Source organism: Heterocephalus glaber, unplaced genomic scaffold (genome assembly GCF_053883595.1).
Source record: "Heterocephalus glaber isolate CG9 unplaced genomic scaffold, H.glaber_assembly_v1.0 deba00001504, whole genome shotgun sequence".
NCBI lineage: Eukaryota > Metazoa > Chordata > Mammalia > Rodentia > Bathyergidae > Heterocephalus > Heterocephalus glaber.
The window spans coordinates 24,298,505-24,324,106 of NW_028258324.1; positions in this window are offsets into that span (position 1 = coordinate 24,298,505).

Genomic DNA, 25,602 nt, shown 5'->3' on the forward strand with positions numbered 1-25,602 from the left:
TTTCCGTGTTTTTCTGGTGGTTTACTTTCACACCTCTTCATAGTATGCATATTTACATATGCTAGGCGCTAACTTTTTCTCCCTTTATTTTTTGGCAAGTTACATTACAAAAAGAGAGTTATTGCTGCTTAGATGGTGTTTAATAATGTAAATAGAATAGAAACATTGAGTCAAAAATATGATTCTAAATGTGATTTTAATTAGCTATAGAGAATATCATCTTGGTAATTCTATTCATCAGATATCACAATAAAATATCTATGTAAGATATAGTAAATATCTACATAATATGAAAAGAGTAATTAGAAACGATTTACTTTATGAATTGAAGTAAACAAGAATGAAAAGTACCTTAGGATACAATCTATTTTTAAAGTCTGGTTTGAATTTTTTAAACTAATACATTTTAAATCTGTGTAACTCTTATATAGCATTTATTCACTGACAAGATGATACTTAGCTTTATATGATATTTATTTAGTGTTTTAGGTACAACACTGCATTGAAAATTTCAGATTTTTGAAGTTAATTTTGTAAGTTACACCAATATGCTACCTACATTTATGTTTGTTTTGGTTTTTGTAAATTAGTTATGGCAAACATGTCATAGAATTAAACAAAAGTGAACTAATAGTAATCTATGATACTCAAGAAAATGTTTTAAAGTAAGAGAAAGCACTATTATAAGCCCATTTGTAACATTTTGTAAAGATTGGAATAAATATGAATTATTTAAAAATTATCTTTCCTGCTCAGCTTCACAGAATTAATGAAAGAAATGGTATATTTATCACATACTCAAGATAAACTTTTATACTTTAGGGTTATGTTTAGTGAAGTATTTTAAAAAAGTACTTATTTACTTAAAATTATTAACAAAGGTAACCATAGAAATTGAAAATGTGATAAACATTCAGAATATTTCCCCCAAATTTTATCTTGAAAATTCTCAAATAAACTAAAAAGTTGAAACATAATATAAAAAACGTTTGTATGGGCTCCACCCTGAAAAAAAATTTTTTTACAATATTTGCTTCATTTACTCCCCTGTGCTGCTCCATTTAAAATTAGTGATATCCCTAAATTTTCAGCATTCGTCTCTTATGCACAAGGCTGTTCTTTTACATAACTAAAGTGACTTGAAATCTTTCTATAAAAAATGTAGTTATCAGAATGTATAAGGTGAATTATAGATTAATTAGAACTCGGATAATACGACTTATTTTCATAATGGCAAATGCAACTTTAATGATTACTGAATAAACACTTTTGAAGATATCTTAAATTTTAATTCAAATTTACATGGTAATACTTCCATTAGAATTTATAGTCAGGGTTTGAGAACAAATGCTAAGCTATTAGCTGAAGGTGTTTTGCGTTATGAAACACTTTTAAAATATATGAACAAGAGCGCCCTCTACATTTGGATAGGTTAGGATGAAAAAGATTTTACTGGTTGAGGAAAAAGAACATTTAACAATAGTCGTGGATTTGGGGACAAGTGATGTGATTGTAGCACATTACAAAATTACATGGCAATCTCTCATATGAGTTTACTGTGTTTTAAACCATTAATTCACTGTGGGAAATCAAAATCTGGAAACTCAATATTGCAACCTTTAGCAAACAAACTGGCAGAAATACTAGTGAATAGAAAATAGAAGCCTCTCTAGGAAAATATATAAATCTGTTTCAAAATAAATTTAATCATATTATTTAACAGATATTTAGAAATCAGCTTTAAGCAGTTAGGTTGTATCATTTTTCTCTCTTGCATATGTAAGTAGGAATTTAAGATGTTTTCATTCAGAAATGGATCAAAGGCTTTCAAGAATACTTTCTAGTTTGCAGGATATAATTATTGAAGAAAATACAAACTTGTAATCCAACATTTAATGTGTGTTCATGAAATGAAGTAAATTTATTTGTATTTAAGAAAATTTTTTGAAAATTATTTTTCAGATTAAGGCAATAAAATTGTGCATGGAATTATAAAGACCCAAATCAGAATCAATCACCTTATATGTGGACACTCATGTTTGTTATTAATTAGCAAAACTATTCCCTGAACAACCACTACATTGCTTCTTAAACAATTGAGAAACTATACATACATTTTATAAAGTAAAATTATGATAGATTCTTGTAGTATAGGGCAGAATTTAAATATATATTTGCTCTCCTTTTTCTAACTCTAAACACCCAAATTTTAATTTGTCTGAATAGTAAGTTAGTTCAAAAATATGTGGTTAATAGCAACAAAATCAATTCATTTGAAATTGTACTTGAAATTGTAGTTTGGTATTTCCAGCACAACTTTTTCATTAAAGACAAACTATACTTATTTTAAAAGTAATATTTTTCTTAAATGTATGATTTTAAAAACAAGTTTAGTGCTGTGTCACTGTTAGCGGTTGGAGGCCAAATTAAATAGTTTAGCCTAAAGTGAAACTCTTTTAGTAAATTATTTGTAAACTGGCAATAGTCAATGAGCATATTAAGATAGCTAAAAAACCCAGAAACATTATGTCATTCTTCATCAGTTCAACGTGTAGCTTCAAAATCTAAGTTACTGCACTTAAATGAAAAACAATAATGTAAAAGTTAGAAATTAGTAATTAGTAGACATATTTTAAAGTCAACAATTAAAATATCTAAAATAAATTAAACTTCGGCAGAATACTTCATACATTTTAAGTTATAGCAACCTGAATAATAAAATAGCTTGAGAGGAAGAAAAGAATCCACTCTGAAATTATCCTTTTACTTTTTTCCTTGGCTGAGAGCGCCAGAAAAAATACTAGAGCAGGCTCTAAATTTCTAAAGACAAAATGCCAGAGACTCTGGGGATCATCTTGTTCATTTTAAGAGCAAATTAAAACACTGAAAGAATGGTGCAAATAATTGTTTCATATGTTCTTTGCTTGTGACTGCTGTAATCATCAGGCCTGATTTACAAATGTAGACTTGAAGGTTTCTCAGCTTCCTGCAGGGTAGAAGACTGTTACTTTGGCACTCGCTCTCTCGCCCTTGTAATCACCACTCAAAACTGTGCCCTGGTACTTCCAATTCTCAGTCTCTTGATTGAACACCTCATTCTGTGCTAACAAGGTGTCCAAGGTATTTGAACAGGGGCGTCAGTTGGAAAATTGTTAATGGTTTTGCTCATTAAGAGTTGCTGCGCTGGTTTTGGTAATTTGGTAACTGTCTAAATTGGAAGCTGATTTTCCCCCTTCAGCTTAAAAGATGTTAAATTTAAGACAGTAACAGTAATACTTCTGTTTCAAAATTGACAAAGAGAGTTGAGGGCTGTCTGTCTTGTTATGCAATAGATTTTTTAAAGGATTAATAAAATTATCTTGAATGTTTAGGCTTATTCTCCAGCTATTTTCAAGATATAATTAAAGAAGAACCAAATTAAGTTTAAGATAAAAAATTTTTACTGGGTGAAGTTATGAAATACCTAAGATTTCCTGGATGTTTAGGAAATGAAGATACAACAGAAATGATTTCTTTATAAATATGAGAAACAGTAGAGTGTTGATAATATTTTAAAACACTTCTAAGTTAAAATTAATTCTGCTTTTAACATCCTGTTTCTATAAATTTACAAGTATGTTTTAAAAATACATAAAGCCTATTTTATTTTTTAAAAATTATAAATAATGCTGTTTTACTTTATTTACTATTAGAATGATTTTCCTGATAATTAACTACACAGCCCATTTTTATTCAAATATAATTTTAATAGATACAGGTCTGTTGAGTAGTTCTTGAAAAAACTTCAGATATTGTTCAGAATTCTTAAAATGGGCTTTACAAATATACTTTAAAATCTTGGGAATATTTTTTATGAGTTACATTCATTTGCCTCTATTGAAATTATTGTGACAATGTCAAATTATTTTTACTTATGTATTCCTTTTTTATGTTTCTATATTATTCAAAAGATATACTTCCCAAGTAGAATTAAGAAGATTAAATTAAAAATATCAATATTTATGCATTCTTTGGTTGAGTTTAAAATGTGATTTATCAATTCAGATTTAAAAAGGAGAATATTCTCTAAAATAGTTGTTTTGTATATTCTCTGTTTCTTTCTTGATCATGAAATGTTTTTACTAAATTTGCAACATCAATTGCAAGGGATTTATTTTGTTTGTAGTGATTTGGACAATTGCCATTTTATCATACAGATGAAAAAGCGGGGGATGAGATTCAGCTAAGGGTGGAAGTTTTTCCCTGTACCAAGCAAAGGGCTATTTTAAAGTGATTTATGTGGCAGTTTTCTTCTGTGTCACCATTATGTCCCTGCTGTCTGAGTGTGACAACGCAGTGCTTGCTAACATTTTGGTAATAATTTATTGGGATGAAGTTTTTTGCCTGGAGTTCAGCCTGCAGTTCTTTTAACACTCTGCTAAAAGGCATAAGTTCTCTCCAGGCTTATTTATTTTTCACTTTGGATCTGTGCACTCACACAAAAACCTGCCTACATAAATCTGCAACTTTTCTTTTTGAATTGGAAGTTGAATGCAGACCATGACTTATGCATATAAAAAATGCAGAAATAATGCCCCCCTACTGTGTAAGTTTTTTTGTTTTTCATGAATCAAGCCCAAAGTTATTTAAATTAATTCTACCCTCATCATGGTAATAGAATATCATTTTTGGAATTTTAAAATACTGATGATGTACGGATGCAATTTTACAGGTTATTTGACCAACTTTCTCATATGTGTTAAAATACTGTAACACGAAGAAAACTGAAGGCTACAATTTCATGTTAATAAGTTTTAATCAATACACATGAACATAGAATTGTTGATGTTTATGAACTATTATATTTTCTCTGTATCTCTGACAATCCAGCAAAGAATTTATGAGTTATTTTCTTATGTTTACAGTGAAAGCTTTGTAATTGATTAATCAATTAAGGAATCTCTGAAATTTTGCTCTTTGAAGTTGAGTGTTAACTTAGAAATTCTATCACACATCTAAGCTGGACACATTTGTTTGAAAATAAAGGCTCTGACTTTACTGTATATTTGGCCATCAGCATAGGCAGATTAAAAATATAGTTTATTGTACTAGATCTGGATTTGGTTGCCAGTGGGAAAAATTAGTTTTTAATCTTCAAATTTTATAAACCTGACTTGATCCATCTTTTCAATTGTTTGGTACTATAGAGGACTTCAATATGCCCATGAATATATTAGGGTTATTTTTGTTACTAGTAGTGGCAAATAGTTGAAGATTGGGTGTTTTTTAAAGTCTTGGAGTGAGTCTTCTGCTTCGAAAATAACATTATCTTTTGTAATTTTGTATCTACAATTAGGATAACATCAAGCCATAAATGGAAGACAGTTTAAATTAAATTTAAAAGCTTGGAATCCCTATATGAATTAATGGGGATTCCAAAGCTTTAAAATTTATTTTCAGTGTTTTCTATTAGCTCTGTGATTCTTTTGAAAAGATCATGTATAGCTACCTAAAATAAAATAAAACTGTTTTACAAAGGTTTGTCAAAATGATGTACATTTATATAATCAAGTTAGGTAATTAGCTTCTATTTCTATTTCTGGGGGTTCTTCCAAATTTGGTAATGTTTCCTGTGTGAACTAAATTATTATGAAACACAGTAAAAGAAACTATTATTTAGTTAGATTTAAAAAATGTTTTACCTAGTTGCTTTAGCAGTGCCTGGAATTTTAAATTATGATATTTTAATTATGAGCAGCACTATAAAACAGTTGTGTTCAAAAGGGAATATATATCAACATCTATGTCTATATATATATTATTTATATATAAAACTTTATATGTGGCTCAGTGTTTAACGTGTTCTTTTTTTAGCAGTTGCTGAAAAGCATGCTCATAGTTTGTACTTTGATTTCTAAACTAATGTACTCAATGTTTTAAAGGGTAGAATTTTACAGAGAAGAAATAATACAATTTTGAGATACTTATTCTTATCAGCTTTATTTACATCACTACAAATAATAATACAATCATTGCTCAGCTGTCTTAGGATTCAAGTCATGATTATAGTAAAAAATCTAATAATATAGTTCTTTAATTATTAAAGAAGGCAAAAATTTACTATGATATAATAGTATTAAGAATGATCTTTTAAGTGACTAAAATTTAATGAATTTCTATGAATGTAAACATTTTGACTAGAGTGAATTTATTCTACTGTTCAAGAAAGCTGGCTTTATAGCTATATTCAGTAGGCTTCACATTTGCTTATCTCGTCTGCAATAGTTATTCAAATATAAAAAGCAAAATCAGTGTTGGAAGGAACTTTAAAGGTCAGTTTACAAATGAACAAAATGAGATACAGAGTTAAAGTAAACTTACATAGGATTTTTCTTTATAGGTCTTGAATTTTGGAGTCAGAAGGGATTTATTAAATCTAAGAACTCCATTTTAAAGACAAGCAGTTGAAAATAGAAGAGGCTGAGGAATTTGTTCATGATTGCACAACTAGTTAGCAATCCCAAGACTTGAATCTGTGCTCCTCATTTCCCAGACCAGTAGTCTTTTCATGCTTCCTAACCCCCTTATTCACATCAAAAGGAATGTCTACTCAAATGGTTTTTGCAAATGGAAAACTCCCAGTTTTGCTGACTTGGACTCATTGAGCTTTTGAAGATTACTTGGTCCTACTCAGCATGTATTTGTTGCTTGTTAAACTACCTTTAAGTCATTAAGGGAAATCTTGCTAAAATTACTAGTAACAGTAAAGAGCAGATTTACTCTTTTTAAAAAATTGAATCTAGGGGCTGGGGATTTAGCTCAGTGGTTCTGCTGCCTGCCTCACAAGCACAAGTACCCGAGTTCGATCCCCCGTACCAAAAAAACAAACAAACAAAAATTGAATCTATTACTGTCTGTGCTACTCAGAGAAGCCATGACTACACAAAATAGAGAACATTTGTGAGATTCAGCTAAGCAACAAAGGCTATACTATAGGATTATGTTATGTGGAAGTATTGGTTAATCCTAGGAGAATAGGGTAAGAGAACTATTATGCAAAGATTATTTAATTAGAACAGATAAATTTTGAGAAAAAGTGGAAGAATAAGAGATCATTATACTATCAGGCAATATGGGGAAGGGCATCATAATAGGAGCCCTATATTGCCTAGCTTACTGGAATATTCTTCGTGCTTAGAATATACAGTGGGCTTTCACACCTTTGTGAAATCTTTTCATGCTCTTTCTTCTATCGGATATGTACTTGTCCTCTTTGTAGACCTGGAAACTGCCTATACATTCTTCAAAACCTAACTGGACTATTCTAGCTGTATACTTTTGCTGAACTTTTTCTCTTGCAAGAAGCAAAATTAAATGTTCTCTAACATGCTATACATCATGTGTTATTCAAAATTACAAACTAAAAAATGCTCATTTAGAAAATAAGCATTCAACATCGTACTACCAGAGAAAATCATATTAATATCTGGTGTCTTTTATCTAAAATACAAATATGCACATGGGGTCATATATATGTATATTACACATATTTCAATAATGTTAAAATGATAATATTTATCCAATTTTTATCTCGATTTATCTTTATACTATCATTTTGTGAGGTTTTACCCTTAGAATTATGTCTTTTTCATTTTGTTAACACAATAAGCTCTATTTGAATTGAAGAGATGAGGATTTTGGAAAGAAAACTGGAATTGATGAGGAAGATAGATTGGAGGGAAACAATGCCCTAGGCAAGAGCCAGTAAGGTACAGAACCACAGCAGTGTGAGTGGGCAACAGAGAGGGGTAGAAGCTTGGCAGTGTGAAATGTGCTGGAGAATAGTCAAGTCAGGTGAGAATCCTAAAGGGAACCTTGAGCTTAGAATTAGTGCTATCTGTGAGGATGGTTTAGGAGGAGTTGAGGGACAGAATACCCTCCATTTTCATGAAGTTCATGTTTCCAAAAATATAAATGAGTGACCAGAGACATGGAGGGTGTAGCTCAAATCCTGAGATGCTGGACCAGGTGAGGTTATATTGGAAGAGGAGCAATGTCGTCAGCATGAGAAGCACGGTGAGCGAGGGAAATAGAAAAGGGCAGAGAACAGAGTAAGCAGGTTGCCGCTCTGGGCGGGTCACGTGGGCCTTGTTTTCTCATCTTCTGTAGGACACAATTGAGAGATATCACACAAGACTTTAAAACAAAAATCAAAAGTTTATTACATTATTTAAAGTGTTTTTATTAATTATGTTACATAAAGTATAAAGTTAAAAGTAAACAATAAAGTATTATAATAAAAAATAAAATAAATAATACTAAGTGAAAAGAGTAAGACATATCTATGTTCCTTATCTTTAAAAGCAGAGTCTATACATAAGGTAAAATAATGAACTAAGAAAATCAGATATAAAAAGAAGTATATTTAAATTTATGATATAAATTAGATCTAATAAATTTCAAAGTGTTTAAGTAGAGAGAGTTAAAGTAATGAGGACACTTGAATTTTATTTCATACTATTCTTTGGTATTTGAAATGATTTATCACATAAATGGTAAAGAATTTGTTGAACAAACAAACGAGTTGAGCCTGGGAAATTGAAGGAATAACATATTTTGTTGTCCACTCAGAGTTCTTGTTTAAGTTATCAAAGACTGATCACCCAAGCATTTATGGTAATTGAGAAACCAGGTATCATGTTTGCTACTATCACTTTTTAGAGCATTTGGCTTTTTTCATTTTTAAAGAGAATAGTCATATTAAATTTTGATTGAATAAAAAGTTCTGTTTATATTTTCTCCCTCCCTGCCTCCCTTACTCCCTTCTTTCCTTTCCTCCACCCTTTCCCCTCTTCTCTTTCTCGCTGCCAAAATGTAAAGTACACTATTCCCTCTTGTGTCTGTGGATATATTCCAAAGGCCCTAGTGGATGACTGAAACCCCAAATAATATCAAATCATATATATATATATATATATATGTGTGTGTGTGTGTGTGTGTTTCTCTTATACATGTACTTATGATAAAGTTTAATATAAATGAGGCATGGTAAGAGATTAACATCAATAATAATAAAGTAGAAATGTAATAAAAGTATATTAATGTGATCTTTTTGCAAAATATTTTCTTATGACATACTCACCCTTCTTGTGTTAATGTGAGATGATATAATTGCTAACCTAAAAAGTTAAAGTAGTAAGATAAAGATAATGTGAGATGGATGACATAGGCATTGTGATTTAATGTTAGCTGATGGTGGACCTTCTGGTGATACACAGAAAGATGATTGCCTGCTTTCTGTGATCCTTGATGTGGCAGTTAATTTTAATTGCCAGCTTGAGTGGATTAAGAGACTCTGGAGGGGTGATTGGATCATGGGGGTGCTACATTCATCAGAAAATTAATCCACTGATGTTCATAGCTGAATGTGCTGTTAGCAGGAGGGGCGCAGTTGGAGGAAGTGGGTCACTGGGGTCTTGACTTCGAAGGGTACATCTTTTGCTGGGCTGTCTTCCCTAGCCATGAACTGAGTGACTTTACTCTGCCATACCCTTCTGGATGATGTTTCTGTCTTTCAGATCAACTTAAATAAGCCAAATTACAGCTCTCCCACTTTAAGTTATGGTGTTAGGTATTTTATCTCAGCAACAACAAAGCTAACAAATACAGAAAAATTGGTACCAGGAGTCTGGTGGGTTGTGCCAGTTAATTGTGTTTGTCTATTTGACTGGATTAAGAAATCCCTAAAAGATTAGAAGGAGACTTCAAAGTATGTGTATGTCCAGAAGTGATTGTTGTGTAGGCCAGCAAACTGAGGAGGGAAGACCTGTCCTCATTGTGTGTGACATTATACAATAAGTTTGCATCCCTGATGTAATGGAAAGGGGAAAAAGAGGAAGTCAGCTTGCATTTTGAAAAGCTCCATTTTCCTTGAGTGGATGCATGTTGTGACAGCCACTGGCTGTGGACACCAGCCTCCAGATTCTACAGCCTTTCAGCCTTTCAATGAGAATGCACTCCAGTGATTCCCCAGTGATCTTTCAGGCCTTCAGTCTCAGATTGGCACTGCATACTTGTACCCTCTTATTCTGAAGCTGCCAGCTGAGCAGCTGATGGATCTTCTGGCTCCCTATAATGCCAACAACTATTGTGGACTATTCCATCTCTGATCTTGTAATTCTGTCTGATAAATCCACATATATATATATATATATATATATAATTATATATTATATAATATAACATATAACAAATATAATATATTAATGTATATTATATATTACATATAATTATATATATTAAGTATATATATATTCTCTATTGATCTTATTCTAGAGTACTCTAACCAGTAAACTGAATCATCACTGAAACATGATATTTGGGGTGAGGTAGCAGGTTCCATGTGTATGTGCCAAACAAAGTGATGATTTATTTCCTGGAGAGGACACAGTAGGACACTGAGATGTGAGATTTTATTGCTCCACTCAAAATAATAGGCAATTTGAAACCTGTGAATTGTTTATTTCTTAAATTTTTTGTTTAATAAATTTAGATAAAGGTTGACAGCTGGTAATTGAAACTATGAAAAGTGAAAAGAGAATAAGAAGGAACTAAGTCACATAAATTTCAGATCCAGACTATATATACTTTGCAACCTGCTAATTGTGAGATCTTATCATAGGTCTGAAACTCTCATTTTTTAGTTCTCATATATAGAGTGACATCATTTTGGTCTTATAGAACTATTTCAAACATAATGTGGGATGATTCATGTTAATTACTCAAAGAAGAGAAAATTATAATGACCTCCATACGTTTCAAAGGTGATTACCATATTATAGCACTTAACCTTGATAGTAGTAAAATAGTAATAGATTGATACTTTTTTGCATAATAAAATATTTATATTTCAAGTATAAAATTTATAAGCATGATGAAACACAAGAAAATTATATTACTATTATAATTAAATAAGATTAATAGGTTTAATGATTGATGCAATTAAAGAAATGAGTTAAAATTTAATACAAATTGGAAAAATTTATATTATTTACAGATTATATGATGATTTACTAAAATAACTACAGGTAATAAAATGCAAAACTATTAGAAAAATAAAAGAATGCAATACTATTGTCTGATTAAAATACATTTGCTTAGGTTCTGGAATGTTTTTTTCTCCCCTAATGTTTATTTATACCACTCTTCTCCCAACCATATAATTATGACTCATTGATTTAAAATCGCATTTTACGTAAAATAAGAGAATTTTTAGCTCTTGTTCATGGAAGGAGAAGGAAACTTGGGAAATAATTATGAAAGAATGTTTAAAGAAGTATCTATCAAAAGAGAGGATCAATTAGAAGAGATTCATAACTCCAAGTTATGCAAACCTTAATGATAGATGGAAGAAAGAGAACATAGCCAGTAGAGAAAGACAGTAAGAGGTAAGTGAATACAAAAATGTGGAGAAAATATCAGATTTGGCATTCAAGAGGTCAGGGATCATGTTTGACAGAGTAATCTCAAGAGAACAAAGACCTTGAAATTAGATTGAAATAAGTTTATACTAACAAATTTAAGATTAAAAGAGAGATCTGGCAATTTAAAGAAGCATGACCAATTTATTGTTATTATTACTTTAGGTATAAGAAGAAAGTAGATGATAAATCTTTTTTTTTTTTAGTAGATGATAAATCTTAAAGAAAGTAAAATGATAGCATTAAAAGATAGAAACAGAATTAGTTTGGTAATGATTGAGAACACTTCTTAAAGATTGACAACAGGAAGGCAAGAAATTAAAGATACAATTGCAAATGTATGAGATGGGGGTAGCAACCTCAGAGCTTTTGGAAGGCTTGGATGGATTTGTTGATTTTGGATGGAGCACAGGATATGGAGAAGTTATTTCTGAAAGACAAAGGATTGTAGTGAATCTCTGAAGGCAGATGGATTTTTGTGTAGGAGAAAAGGTTATTATAGAGTGTGGTGACTTCAGATATGGGGGTGGAGAGTTAAGGAGAGTGGAGGAAATTTTGCAGACTCTTGCAACTAATATCAGGGAGTAACACATATGAAATGGACTAAAAAAATTTTGAACAGGTAAGGGCATACTAGAGACTAAAAAAGAATTTAATAATATAAAAAAAGCCTAATTGAGTACTTTAGACTTTTCTAATGATACTCAAAATAATTAACCCATCTCTTTTATATTTGATCATCTTTAAATGAACATCAGAAATTACACCCTGCAGAATTCTTACCCACTACTTCTGGGAAAGCAAATGTGACCATTAAACTTAATTAATGGGAGACACCTAGGAGATTAGTAAAGCATACTTCTGGATGTGTCTGGGTAGATTTTGAAGGTGTGACTTTGGTTACTGGCTTTGGTCCCTGGTCCCCTACTCTAGTGTTTCTTTCCAGCTGTGCCTCCAGGCCAGTACGAACTAAGCAGCTTTGCTTCACTACATCCTTCTTCCATGATATTCCTGCCTTGGAGCCAGCTCATCACGGACTGAATCCTCTGAAGCTGTAAGTCAAATTACCCTTCAAGCTGTTTTCAAACTGTGAGTGTTGAGTATTATGTCCTACTGACAGGAAACCTGACCAATACAGTGAATTAACACCATCACTATGGGAAACAGTAAAGAAAATTTTTTAAAAACCCTAAAAATAGATCTATCACATGATCAGCCATCCTACTTCTGGGTATATAGCAAAAGGAATGAAATTAGCATATCAAACAGAAACCTGCAGGTGTTTATTTGGGCAATATTCACAATAGCTATGGTATAGAATCAGCCTAGATGCCCATCCTAGATAAATAGTTTAAAAATATGCTATATAAATATTCAATGTAAAATTATCCATAAAAAGAAATATATCTTATCATTTGCAGCAAAATGAATGAAATTGGAGAACATATGTACAGTGAAATAAATAGCCCATTTCTTTCTTTGAGTCTAACCTTCTAGCTCCCCTTCTTTCCATATACTGGCTATTTTGATTACATTGGGTTCACAGAGAAAATCTAGAATAACCTCCCATCTCAACTTCCTTAACTTAATCACATCTGTTGAAAGTCCATTTTGCCATGTACAGCAACATATTTACAGATACAGGGATTATAAAATGGACTCTTTTGTGGGGAAGGGAGGTTTGTTCTGGCAAACACAAGACTAGAAAGGACACTCTAGATTTTTATCTCCCCACCCCCCCCACCTCCAGAGTAGAATGTCACTTTTATGAAAATTCTTCACATTGGTGTTTTTTTCCCGAGTTTATTTGTATAATGAATTATCTCTCTAAAAATGCTAAAGTGTGAGGGCTTTATTAGTATGCTTGAGCACTAATTAAGAAGGACACTTGTTCTTACTTCATTTGACTTTCATTGATTTCGTCCATCAATTACTGCACTGTGGAACTGATGAATCCCACTACAGCATCTTGCTTTTATTACCTATGTATGGCTTAATGCTAACCAAAAGGTTAGATGGTACAATTATTTATGCTAATATCAATTTGCTTTTATGCTGTAGACAGTACAAATAAAGCTGCAGAAATTGATTACACATCACTGACAGCAGAAGAAACATACAGTTTCATCAATGAAAAAACTGAGTCATGTAATAGCTCAATAGTTATGTACAGCCTCATGAGAATGACAATCAAAACCAAGTAGTGATGATATGAATATTTATTGGGTACCTCATCCTGGTTTCATAATTTTAATAATTTGTAAAAAAACGTGCAAAGGGAAGCATTTCTGTTTTCATTTAATACTCTTTTAAAATATAGTATATGACTATTGAACTTTTAAGCACTTTTAAATTGATTTTCTTGTATTTGTGTTTTATTAATCTATAGTCATTTGATTTAATTCTAACAATGGATAAATATCATTTTTAAATATTTCTATTCATAAGCACATTTTTGTGTCTGATTCAGGTCCATTGTTATCTTAATTGAGTATTGTTTTTATAAATTAGACAAGAATAATTAGAAATGATAAAAGTATATAAAATTATATAAAAACACTGAAGTTTGTTCATGAAAATAATTGTCTAAAATTTGTAAGAATTTCTGAAAACAGAAATAAAATGCATATTTTCAAAACTTTTAGAGGGAAAGAAATGGAGAAATAGAGAAAATAGTTCAATAGAAGATCGGAAAGGGGTGAAATATCAGAGAAAAATGTCAATATGCTTAGTTATTTGGGAAATGTTTAATGAGTATCTGCTGCAGGCTAGAAATATTTTTTGGAAATGTTATCCAAATAAATCAATAAGATTAGTAGGTGTAAATAGAATAAACTTTTGTATTAAATGTGAAAAATTTTCAAATTGTATACATTGTTTTAAACTCTAGATTATATATGTGACATACCTAAGCTAAAACAGAAAAAAAACTTGCTCTTTATAACAAAGGAACAATTAAAATATATCCTATGAATATATTCCACTTAATGACATAAATGGGAAATATGTAAAGCCAAAGAAGAACAAGCTGAACCCAATAAATGCAAAAACAATAGTAGATGACATGTGCGTATCACCAGATAGATATTTGATAACTATAGAGAATAAAGAATTTTAAAATTTAAAAATACAGACTAGATTTTCAAAATCAAAGGTTCCCATAAAAATTAGTAGCATAAGGCACATCACTTTTGCTTCCAATTGCCATTACATTGATTTTCACATTATCTGATCAACTGATTAAGTTATAAGACAAAAATTTACCAGAAACTTCTGATTCTGAATTTTAAAAATTCTGTGTTGATCTGACCAACAAGGCTTAACAGATTCATTTTCTCTCTCTTCTGTTCCCTTACTTTTCTAGTAAAAAGTTATCAGAGTGTTAAATCTCAACTCTGAAAGGAAGGAGAATGCAAATGAGAGAATATCCATTTACCACAACATTCTCTGTGACTAAAGAAAGCTGTATTGCCAGATCTAATTCTGCAGAAATAGATACTCTCTGCATCATTTAACACTCAGATTGCCTAAATGAATGAGGAAATACATAAAAGTTTTGAATTCCATAACTGTATATTCTGTTTGCCAAGAAGAAACTCCTAAGATGTGGGCATTCAAAATTTATTTTAGTAAGTAATCTTAATGAGGAAATCTTGTTAATAATAAATAAAATGAGATGCAATATGAAAAAGTTATGATATTCAAAAGTGTATTTGGTTGTTTAAATTGGGTTACATTATTTTGTTCAGAAGCTTGCTTGATAATGTGGTACTATGTCATTTGGGTTCCTTTTTAGTGAAGCACAGATTGGATATTTAAACAAAGAATGCCTGCCTGCAGCACCCTGTTATATCATATCTTTTCATCTTGGGGATGTTCTTTTCTAGCTTTGATATCTAGGGCATACAATCAGTCTATGTCCTGAATAAAATTAAATGATAGCCTAATGCTCACAAATATTAAAGTGTAGCATCCTTTTCTCAAATGGAAGTAATAAAATCGAGCAATCAACCAGAAAAGATAAAACTTTGAAATTAATGTTTTAAATTATTTTATTTTGGTGTTTGAGCCTATATTATGTTACTCACTAACTGATTCTTCTGGCTGTTTTTGTTTTTTTGGTACTGGGAATCGAACTCAGGTCCTTGCACTTGCACATCAGGCAGTGAAACCACTGAGCTAAATCCCCAGCCCTCTTCTGGCTGATATGTGTTGACTTTCGGTACAGTACTGGTGATAACAGGTAGAAATTAGATGTAGTCTCTAAAGTATTGTTACTCCCCAGAATTTGTTTGTGGTTTGAAAGGATTGGTCTTAATACTCACCTCTAAACATACCCACATGTGACTTGTCAGAACTTTTAACATTTTGGTGATGGTAATTGATTATTCTTCAGTAAGATATGTCAAACTGGCCACAAATTAGCCATCTTCGAATTACATACCAGGTAACCTAAAAACTAAGAATAAAAACCAAAATGAGAATATCTTGTTTCTGTATAAGAATTTGTTATGCTTTCTATTTAATGTTCTTATTGGTTATATTTTTCATCACTTTTTTTTTTTTTTTTTTTTGCAGTACTGGGGATTGAACTCAGGACCTTGCACTTGTGAGGCAGGTGTGGCGCCACTGAGCTAAACCCTCGGCATCATCACCATATTTTAAAACATTTAGAAAATTGTGTTAATTTTGAGTGCCTTCTATCTGTAACTTTATTTCAAACGATCACATATCTTATGTAAAGTAAACAAACCCTCATCCCCAAAGAAGTTGAAGAATGGCAGAATGAAATAGGAGTATTGCCATATTCACTGTCATCATGATGGTTCAGTGAGTTATTCTGGTTAAAAATCTTTTGTTGATGTGACTGGATAAACGTATTCAAATAAGTTTGGACATTGCAATGGTAGCAACCTGGACGAATGTTTTCCTCTCAGGTCAGTATGAAAAATGTCAAAGAATCATCACAATTATAGTCAAGAATGTCATAAAATTTAACTTTATTATTAAAAATAATCAGCTTTTCTTTCAATGCAAGACAAGACAAAAACTGATTGCCTTCATTTATATTTGTAGAGATTTTACATTTTTAAGTGTACTTCAGAGAGCAGGTTTAGGATCAAAATATAAGATCACCTATAGTAAATTTGGATACAATAGAAAAAAATGTAAACTACATAAAACTGGAATAAGGTTGTACTTTCCTTCCATGAAAACCTAAGTAATCATTTATGAGGAATACTCATGAAGCATCTTGAAACAGTTTTTAAACAGTTAGGTTTCTTCTGCAGATTTTCTCAAACTCTTAATTTTATTTCTTTATATTCCAAGAGAAAGAGGGGAAGAGATTATCCTCTTTAGATGTAAAGCATTTACTTTCTGTTTATTGTATTTTAATAATAACAGAGATAGATTATTATTGCTCCAATTTTAAAGACGAATACATTGAGGCAAAGTGAAACTCAGTAACTTGAACAGTCACAAAGGTTGTGAGTTGTGGATCTGGGATTTCAATCTAAAAGGATGGTGCCCGTAAGCCTGAACTCCTAGTGTGCCTATTCTATTGGCTATTTATTAAAAATAGTTAAATTTACAATGTTAATCCAATCTGTGCAGAATAATTTCATTTAAAGAAGAATAACATGACAGGATGACTGTCTTGACACTTTATGGCAAAATTATTGAGAACATAATTGTGATAGTGAAATCAGCAACCATTATACTTTCTCTTGAAACTATTACTGCTCTTCCAGTTTTGAGGGATTTATAAAGTCACAGTCACTCCTCTAAACACTTTCAGGTATTATGTCATTTAATTTTTAAACAACCTTGTATAGAGATGATATGAATATCTCTGGTAAACACACGAAGAGGCTAAGGTCAAGGTCATACTCCTGGGACTAAGAGATACAATATGGCTTCAAATTATTATATTCTGTTCACTTACTGCAGTCACTCAGTTTTTAGAAAATCATGAAATCCTATCTAGAAGTTGTTCCAAATGCAAAATGGAAAATATTCTCGAATGAATTACTATTTCAAACCTATATTTATAGCTACTTACAAACAAGAGGATTACTCTAGTCTATGGAGAATAATCAATCAATAAATTACTGAATTAATAAACAATAAATTAACAATCAATGTGTTAGATACCATGAAGAACAAACAATGATACCTATGGTCAAACAGCTTATGCCTTAGCTGAGCAAGGAGAAAATACAGACCTGAAAGCAATGAACAATAGATGAAGTCGCATAACTTGTCCAATTGGCAAAAGATTTTTCTCAAGAGAGAAGAGCATTGTTGTGGACAATGAATGTTAAGGAAATATTCATGGGACTTACTCTATGTGTAGATACATGAATGTTTCAGATGAGTACAGAGAATTAGAACGTTTGAAATAGAAGAAAACAGAATGAACACTGACAATTTATAGTATATAAAATAATGGACTCTAATAGCTAGACCAAGGTGGTTTTAGTTACTTCATCATTTGTAATTTTACAATTATTTTAGAGTAATCCCTTTAAATTTACCTTTAGAAAAATGTGCAATCATAAAAATAGACTTTATTATTAGAAATTAGAAATCATAATAACTGGGATATATAGAGGCTAACTTGTTTAAGAGTGATGGCCTACAAACTGTCCTTCCCCTACACAACTTTGTAAAATTTTGATTATGCATTTTTCCTTAAGTCACTCAATTCTAATGTTGTCAGTTTTTACTATGACCCCAATATTTGACATTTTTCCCATAAGGGAGTTTGGTCTGAATTTGAGAGGATGCATAATTGCTTTTACCAATAAAGAAGACCTGATGCTCTGTGACTTCTATATAAAGACCATTAAAAGCCATGCAATTTTGTCATTATTCACAGAAACACTCACGATTAGAGTCCCAAGACACCATGTAAAAAAAACTGTCTACCAAAAGGCCACCATGTTCTTTAAAGAGAGAGTCCATATTTTGGTGCCTGAGTTAGTAATGACTCATGTCTGCCTTCCAACTATCCTTGTTAAGGGGCATGATTGAAACCACATTGAATTTTCCAGAATTGTGCCTTTGTCAGTTCCATACAACTCAGATTCCTTGAATGCCACATTAAATAGAAGAATCATATAGCTGAGATATATCTAAATTTCTAATTCATAAAATCATGTGGTGCAAATAGAGTACTACTCTGCCAAAAAGGATAAACTGAGTCATTTGTAGAAAAGTGGATGTACCTCATGAAGGCAATGTTATGTGAAATAAATCAGACACACAAGCTTAATATTGCATGGCTTCTCTTATAGGAGAAACCCAAAATATAAATCAAGAACAAAATAAAAGATAACAGGAAATAGGGAGATAGATCTTTTGCAAACAGCAAGGGGGCAAAGAGATGGAGGGAGATCCCATCATGCAAGACGTGTAGCCACTACTTCCTTATGAGGAAGTGTGAAATGGTAGATACAGTCTCCACCCTGCACTGCACTGGAACAATAGGCACTGAGGACTGCCCTGTTCTCCTGCTCCTGCTTGGTTTTTCCTACTGAACACTCCCCTACCAGGGCTGGAGCAGGTACTGCTCAACTACCAGTCCTCATGTGCATGACCTGTGGGCTTTTCTGGGTCCCACGCAGTGCTGTGGGTCTCCATTAGATAACTTCCAAGCAAACTGAACACCAAAGACTGGAAAAAAATATATTCAAAAGCAAAGTACAAATCATACTATTCTATTGTGAGTTTTCTGGGACAGCCCTGATTCTAAATGATCTGTATCACCAAAAATCATCGAAACATTTTAGGATTTTCTATATTTTTGGTGTCTAAGTTATTTATTCCAGACTATTCTTTTTCACTGGAACAGGCATAAAATCTTTTGTCAGACTATATGTCCCAATTTTGTGTTCAGAAAATAGGCCAATGTACTTTTAACTCAGAGTTAAGAGTGCAACAAATTTGGCATCTGTGATAAGACTATAGTGCCTGAAGGCCCTCTGGACACTATAAAAAGAAAAAGTGGAAGAAGAGTGGTTTCTATATAAAGTTTGTATTTAGTGCATATGCACAGATATCTTGAAAAGGGTAATAAATTAGCCTAGTTTTTTAAAAGTTAAATCATTTTTATACATCAATGTATTAGGTATGCATTTCTTGGCAATATTTTCTTAAGGATTTAAAACATTTTTAATGTATCACAAGAAATGGAAAATTTAACTTCAAAAAGAAGCTACTGAAATTCTTTACCCTATTTTTGAGCTAGTTTTTTTTCCCCTCCTTGTGGCTCTCTAGACTTTTAAAAATTATGACAGATAATAGTTATTGCTATCCTGCAAGTTGTATCTATGTATCCTGGCAGACAGAGTGAAAGGGAAGCCAATAAAACACCACAGCACCATACAAGAACTGGATTCTGATCATTTCTCAAAAGAATTTATGGAGCCACCATAATGTAACTGCTTACATAGCAGCCAAAGCGTCACAAGGCAACTCTGCTATAGATATTGCCAAGTGAGGCTTCATGTAGCAGTCTATTTAAAGATATTCAAGAAGTAAAATAGATTTTTGATCACCAAAAACAATACTTCCCAACCATGTCTTTTACTTCTTTTTCAGGCTTTAATACCATTTAAGTAAGTCAAATATTGTTAGTGTTCATAATTAAGAAAAATTTTAAAGTGTAGCCCTTATATTTTAATTATACATATAATTATGAAATAAATTCTGTTACCATGTCATCCTACTGTCTTTCCACTAGTTTATCCTTATATTTCCTCCAAACTTTTTTTCATTATTCCATACACTGGGTTTCTCTATTATTGATCACTAGTAATCTGTAGGGTGAGATGATACATCTGTACCCTTAGGCAGAACAAATGCTATAACAATTAAGAAAGGGATGACCATCTTTAGGTAAAATTTTAATGTCACTTATAAAGAAAACACAGAGCTGGGCATAGTGGCACATGCCCATAATCCCAGCTACTCAAGATGGTAAGGCAAGAGAATCCCCAGTTTGAGTCCAGGTGCAGCAACTTAATGAGATCCTGTCTCAACATAGCTCATGACAGAGAACTGGGCAAGCATATGTGAGGCCCTGAGTTCAATTCCTGGTACTGGGGAGAGGGAGAGGGAAAGAAACCACATGGTAACTAGATTATAAATCTTTTTTTAGAATATATTTACTTTAAAAAGAAAATATTTCTTAAAGGTGATGATCACTTTAGGAGATAGGAAATAGTGATAGAAGAATATAGAAAATAAAAATGTATGACATGGACAAAGAATGATTCAATTCATTGAGTATGCTTAAAGGAAGAAAGGGAAAGTTAAGTAAATGAGTTACTTAGCTGCCAACTTTTCTGATTGAAAGTGACATCAAAGTCTTGAATAAAAATTTACATTGATTTAGGTGCAAATAGTTTGACTGCTTCTTCATATTTTCTGTTTAAAATACAGAAAAGAGAAAAGATCTAGTAATCGAGAAGGTGGTAAAAGAGGTAGTTGGAGGCCTGCTGCAAGATTAGGAAGGTAGCTCCCTTTTAAAGGTCTTACTGCTTAATTAAAATTACTTTCAGGAATTGAGAAAGTTCAACTATAAGTAATTCTAAATTAAAGCAAAATGTAGGGGAAGGTGCTCTAATCCTTTGTAGTTAAACTGCAGGTGGCTTGCCCGAAGTTGTGGACAATAAAAGGCAACAGGGCATTTCAACTCCTGAGAGGTCTATATTGAAAGCCTAGTCATCCCAGGGATGGGAGTCTAGCACTCAGTTAGGAACTTATTGCTAGCAGTTTCGGGATAAAACTCGATAACCAAACCTCTACATTTATTTTACGTGACTCTGACTTAGCTTAAGTATTTTATAAAGTGCATAAGGAGGTGGAAGTCATGTGAGATCATAATTGAATAACCTATACAAACATTCTAATTCTGCTTCTTTCCCATATTTGTAATTAATATTATTGGTTATTGTAAGAAATGCATAAAGTCTTAACAGATTCCATAAAATCATAACTTTCGTATATTTTTGTTTTTAAGTTAAACAATTAGAAGGGGAAACATTTGTTGGTGTGCAGATCTTGTTTTATAATCCACATACTTACCAAGCCTGAAAAACAAGAAGCAGGGAAGGTAGTTAGCAGGTATTTTTTTTTTTTTTGGTACTAGGGGTTGAACTTGGGTCCTTACGCTTGCAAGGCAGACAGCAGAACCACTGAGCTAAATCCCTGGCCCTGTTAGCAGTTTTTTTAGTACTTACTATATTCAAAGCACTTCATCAAATTCCTGAGAAGTGTGTAATATGATTACCTTGTTCCTATTTTACAGATGAAAAAACAGAACATGAGAAAGATTATTTGTCCAAGTTTTTGTGGTGATGGTTTATACAGTTTGATTAAGGACTCAACAGATCCTTGTGTATTCAAAGATCATGCTCCTTCCAACAGCTTCCTAATGAGCTATATGAAGGAACAGACTCCTTTCACTCATGTCTTGGAACTGTAGGCATAACACTCAGGAGGCAAGAACTGTTCTTTGGTCATTAAAGGAAAAATCCACATGTAATTATTACAGTTCTGTAGAGTGGGTCTTCAATTCCTCCCAGCACTTGTTTTCTTCATGGTGTTTCTTTTTCTCTATTGCAATTCATAAATATTTAATAGCCACAAACATCAGTTTAAATGTGAATTACTGTGCTAATTCTTCCAGGGAATTTTCATTTTCACTGTTGTTTCTGATAAGAAAAATAATTTGAAAATCTACAATGGGCTAAGAGGTACCCAGTAAAAACATATTGCATGCCTGTTGTTATGCATTGTTTCAGCAAAACTTCATGATAACCCATGAAATGATTGATAATTGTCATTGTGTCTTACAAATATTAAAGTAGAGATTGGTGAGATTGTCCAAATTCATACAGCTAGATGGTCATGGAGCTTGGATTTCTGGTGTTTGGATGGTCACTAATTCAGTATTCAGATGTGGGAAATGTTTAAGTGAGGGGACATTTCCTAGGACTCCTGAAAATATTTACTTAATGTTTTTTCACAAATGGTCACATAAATTATATACATACATACATACACACACAATAACAGATGACTTGTGTGATTTTTAGAATTTATTTCATGTAATACTTTTCAGGATGTAGCTTAAACATTTTCATTTCTACATGAGGTTTATGTTTTGTGAAATCATATCTTTAAAAGTTTTGAACAAAAGAATACACAAATAGCCACAGAATCAAATTTATGAGTAAGAGTATCATTTCTGTTGCCTCACTTAGAATAATGGTGTGTATATGAGTTAGTTATATTTCTCAGTTCAAAATTTGGCACAATTTCTGAATTTTCTTGCCAAAGTTTATTTTTGGATTTCCAGCCATACTCTAAGAAGGAACTCAGATATATTTTTTGTTGTTTCTAATGAAGCATCTGGTATTTATCAACAGTATGTATTACTGGTGGTATTCAATAAAATTGAAGCCAAACTTTTATCGAATTGTGAATTCATCTTGTTTATTCTCTCTGTCACAGATCTAAAGTACAAATATTGCTTCCTACCTACAATGGCATCTGAAAACACAATATCCACATTCATGAGATTTTAGAGATTTCAGTAAGAGATCATGTAAAGGATAAAACAGCACATTAATAATTCAGCAATGTAGCAATGTTAAATGTATCCGTAAATATTTGAATAAGCTGTGCAGTATAAACATATCTTTTCTTTGTTGATATTCAACATAGTAGGAAAGAGACAAATCCTAATTTCAGTTCTTAAGGTAAAAGTATAGTATTCCCTAGTGAACCAGTCTTTCTTGGTTAGGTTAAGATAAAAAACATGAAAAAGATATTACTGAACAGATCTTCAAACCTGGTACTTCAAGAGTTATATCTGGGAGCACTTCAGGGCTGCAGGGCAAATCTGAGGTGGTTGAAGCTCTCTGAAGAGTGCTTTGGTAGCAGTCTCAGAGTGCTGTGGTACACCTCCTGGTCTGGACACCTTAGCTGGATCTCTTTACCATGGCTGCCACCTCCTCCGCCCTTCCATCCCTCCCTTATTACTTGCCCCACCACTCCAATGTGCACTGGACACATTTTTACTTTGCTGAAAGGAAGGAATTTTCCTTCTCTTTATCTCCTCCACCTCCTTCCGGTGAGTTTTCTTTAATCTCTCTCTCTTTTCGTCTCAACTCTACTCTGCCTCCTTCCTTTTCTTCTTTCTCTCATGTCTATGTCTCCCAGGCCAGATGTTATAGGTTCTTCTCCTCCCTTCTAGTTTCAGTCACTATGATGGAAGAAACTGTTTAATATCTGAAATCATCATAATCAAAGTATATCCTTTTCCTTTGGGGGCAGCTAGAAAAGGAATTGGTTAAGAGCATTAGACAGAACTGGTATGCTGTGGAAGGCAGTGCATGTTTAATCTCCTTGAGCTCCTACTTCCATCATTACTAAATAAGGATGAAAGTTTCCTACTTAAGGTAGATAGGAAATACAAAAACTATGGTTATACATGCACTGAACACAATCATTGGAACAGAACCAGCAGGCAATAAAGAGCATTTCCTGTACTTATAAAAGGTACCTGTTGATTAGACAGGATTGGTATCAAGTCTTTGGCTGTACTAACATCTTTCTAAGACTTTCCTCTTTGCCCATCCTGACAAACTCGTCTATCCTGCAGGTGCCTTATACACTTACTCTTTTTGTTCATTTATTTAGGAGTCTATGTAGAAGGATATATTATGTCCTATTCCTAGCCTGTTGCTCTGTCACATTACGGAATTAATCACTGTTGATAAATGTTCAGGTATTAATTTTCTAGCCACTTAATTACCTGGAGGTGGAGGAAGGCAAAAGGAAAAAAAGAAGAGAGAAGAATGGGATTTTTAAGAAGTCCCTTTAACTTCTAAAAGGTCTTTTATTCTCAAAGAATAGCTTTGCTGGTAATAGATGAATTACTCGAGAATTGGGGTTTACTATGGACCAGCAGTCTCTTCTTTGTCTTCTGACTAGCAAATCTGTTTCCAACAACTTGCTTATTTCTTGAATGCAAATAACTATGGTCTTTGTTTTGTATGTATGTGTACGTGTGTGGGGTATGCATTGTGTATTCCCTTGGTTGGTGGAGTATTAGGAAAACTAGTGTGATTCTAACATCATGTTGAATACATTTGACATTTTGTGAATCTTCTGTAATCTCATTTGATTCTCACAGTCTTTGAGATATATACACTCTTATCTCAATTTTACAGAAAAACAAATAGACCTTTAAAGAGGTTAAACACCTTGACTTGCCTTAAATTATTTAGCTAAATGACAGAGATCTTATTGGTGACTGAATTTGACCTTTATTTTCTGAACCTGAGTCTTATGGGCGAGCAGTTCTTAAACATGACAGTTATCTACATTATTTCTCCTCTAGTCTCCACAGATAGAGACTTCTTGAAATTACCAGGTAGATTGATCCTTCTCAATAGTGCCTAGAAACCACTCTTTCCTCACTAAGAGGAAAGAAGAGCTCAAAAAAAAAAGAGTTATGTGTACCTTGAACAAAATTCTGATTTCTTATCTAATAATAGGGAAGTGAGGATGTATATTTTATTTTCATTGTAGTTAACCATGCTTATAGTATAACTTGTCTAGAATTTGTCTGATTTCCTTTAGTACAAATTTTAAGCCAGAGTTTATATCAAAGTTTTATAAAGCCAAATGCAAAACAAGCACCAATTTATGTTCCTGTAGAATGAAATACACTTGTTAAAAACTTAAAAACAGGGAAAGGAAACAGTTATGACCTTATTATAACACTACATGTTTTTTGCTTGGCCCTAAGACTACTTACTGTTTTAATTTGTGAGACAAAATCAAACACCTACTCACATTTAGGGTATCACATTCTATAACATTGTGTGCAATAGTGAACTGAGGAAATTACAAGGATCATAAACTGATTTTCAAGAAGCATTATTTGTGGTAAAAAAAAGAAAATACAGATTCATGTACCTAGCAAAGAATGAAGATTTTAAGTCAGAGGTTGCAAATCAATCGATTTCAAGCTGAATTCAGCAACAGACATGCATGACTCAGCCCATCCAGTGTTTTGGTTTTTTTACTTGCACTAATTGCCAACATATAGAAATCAATA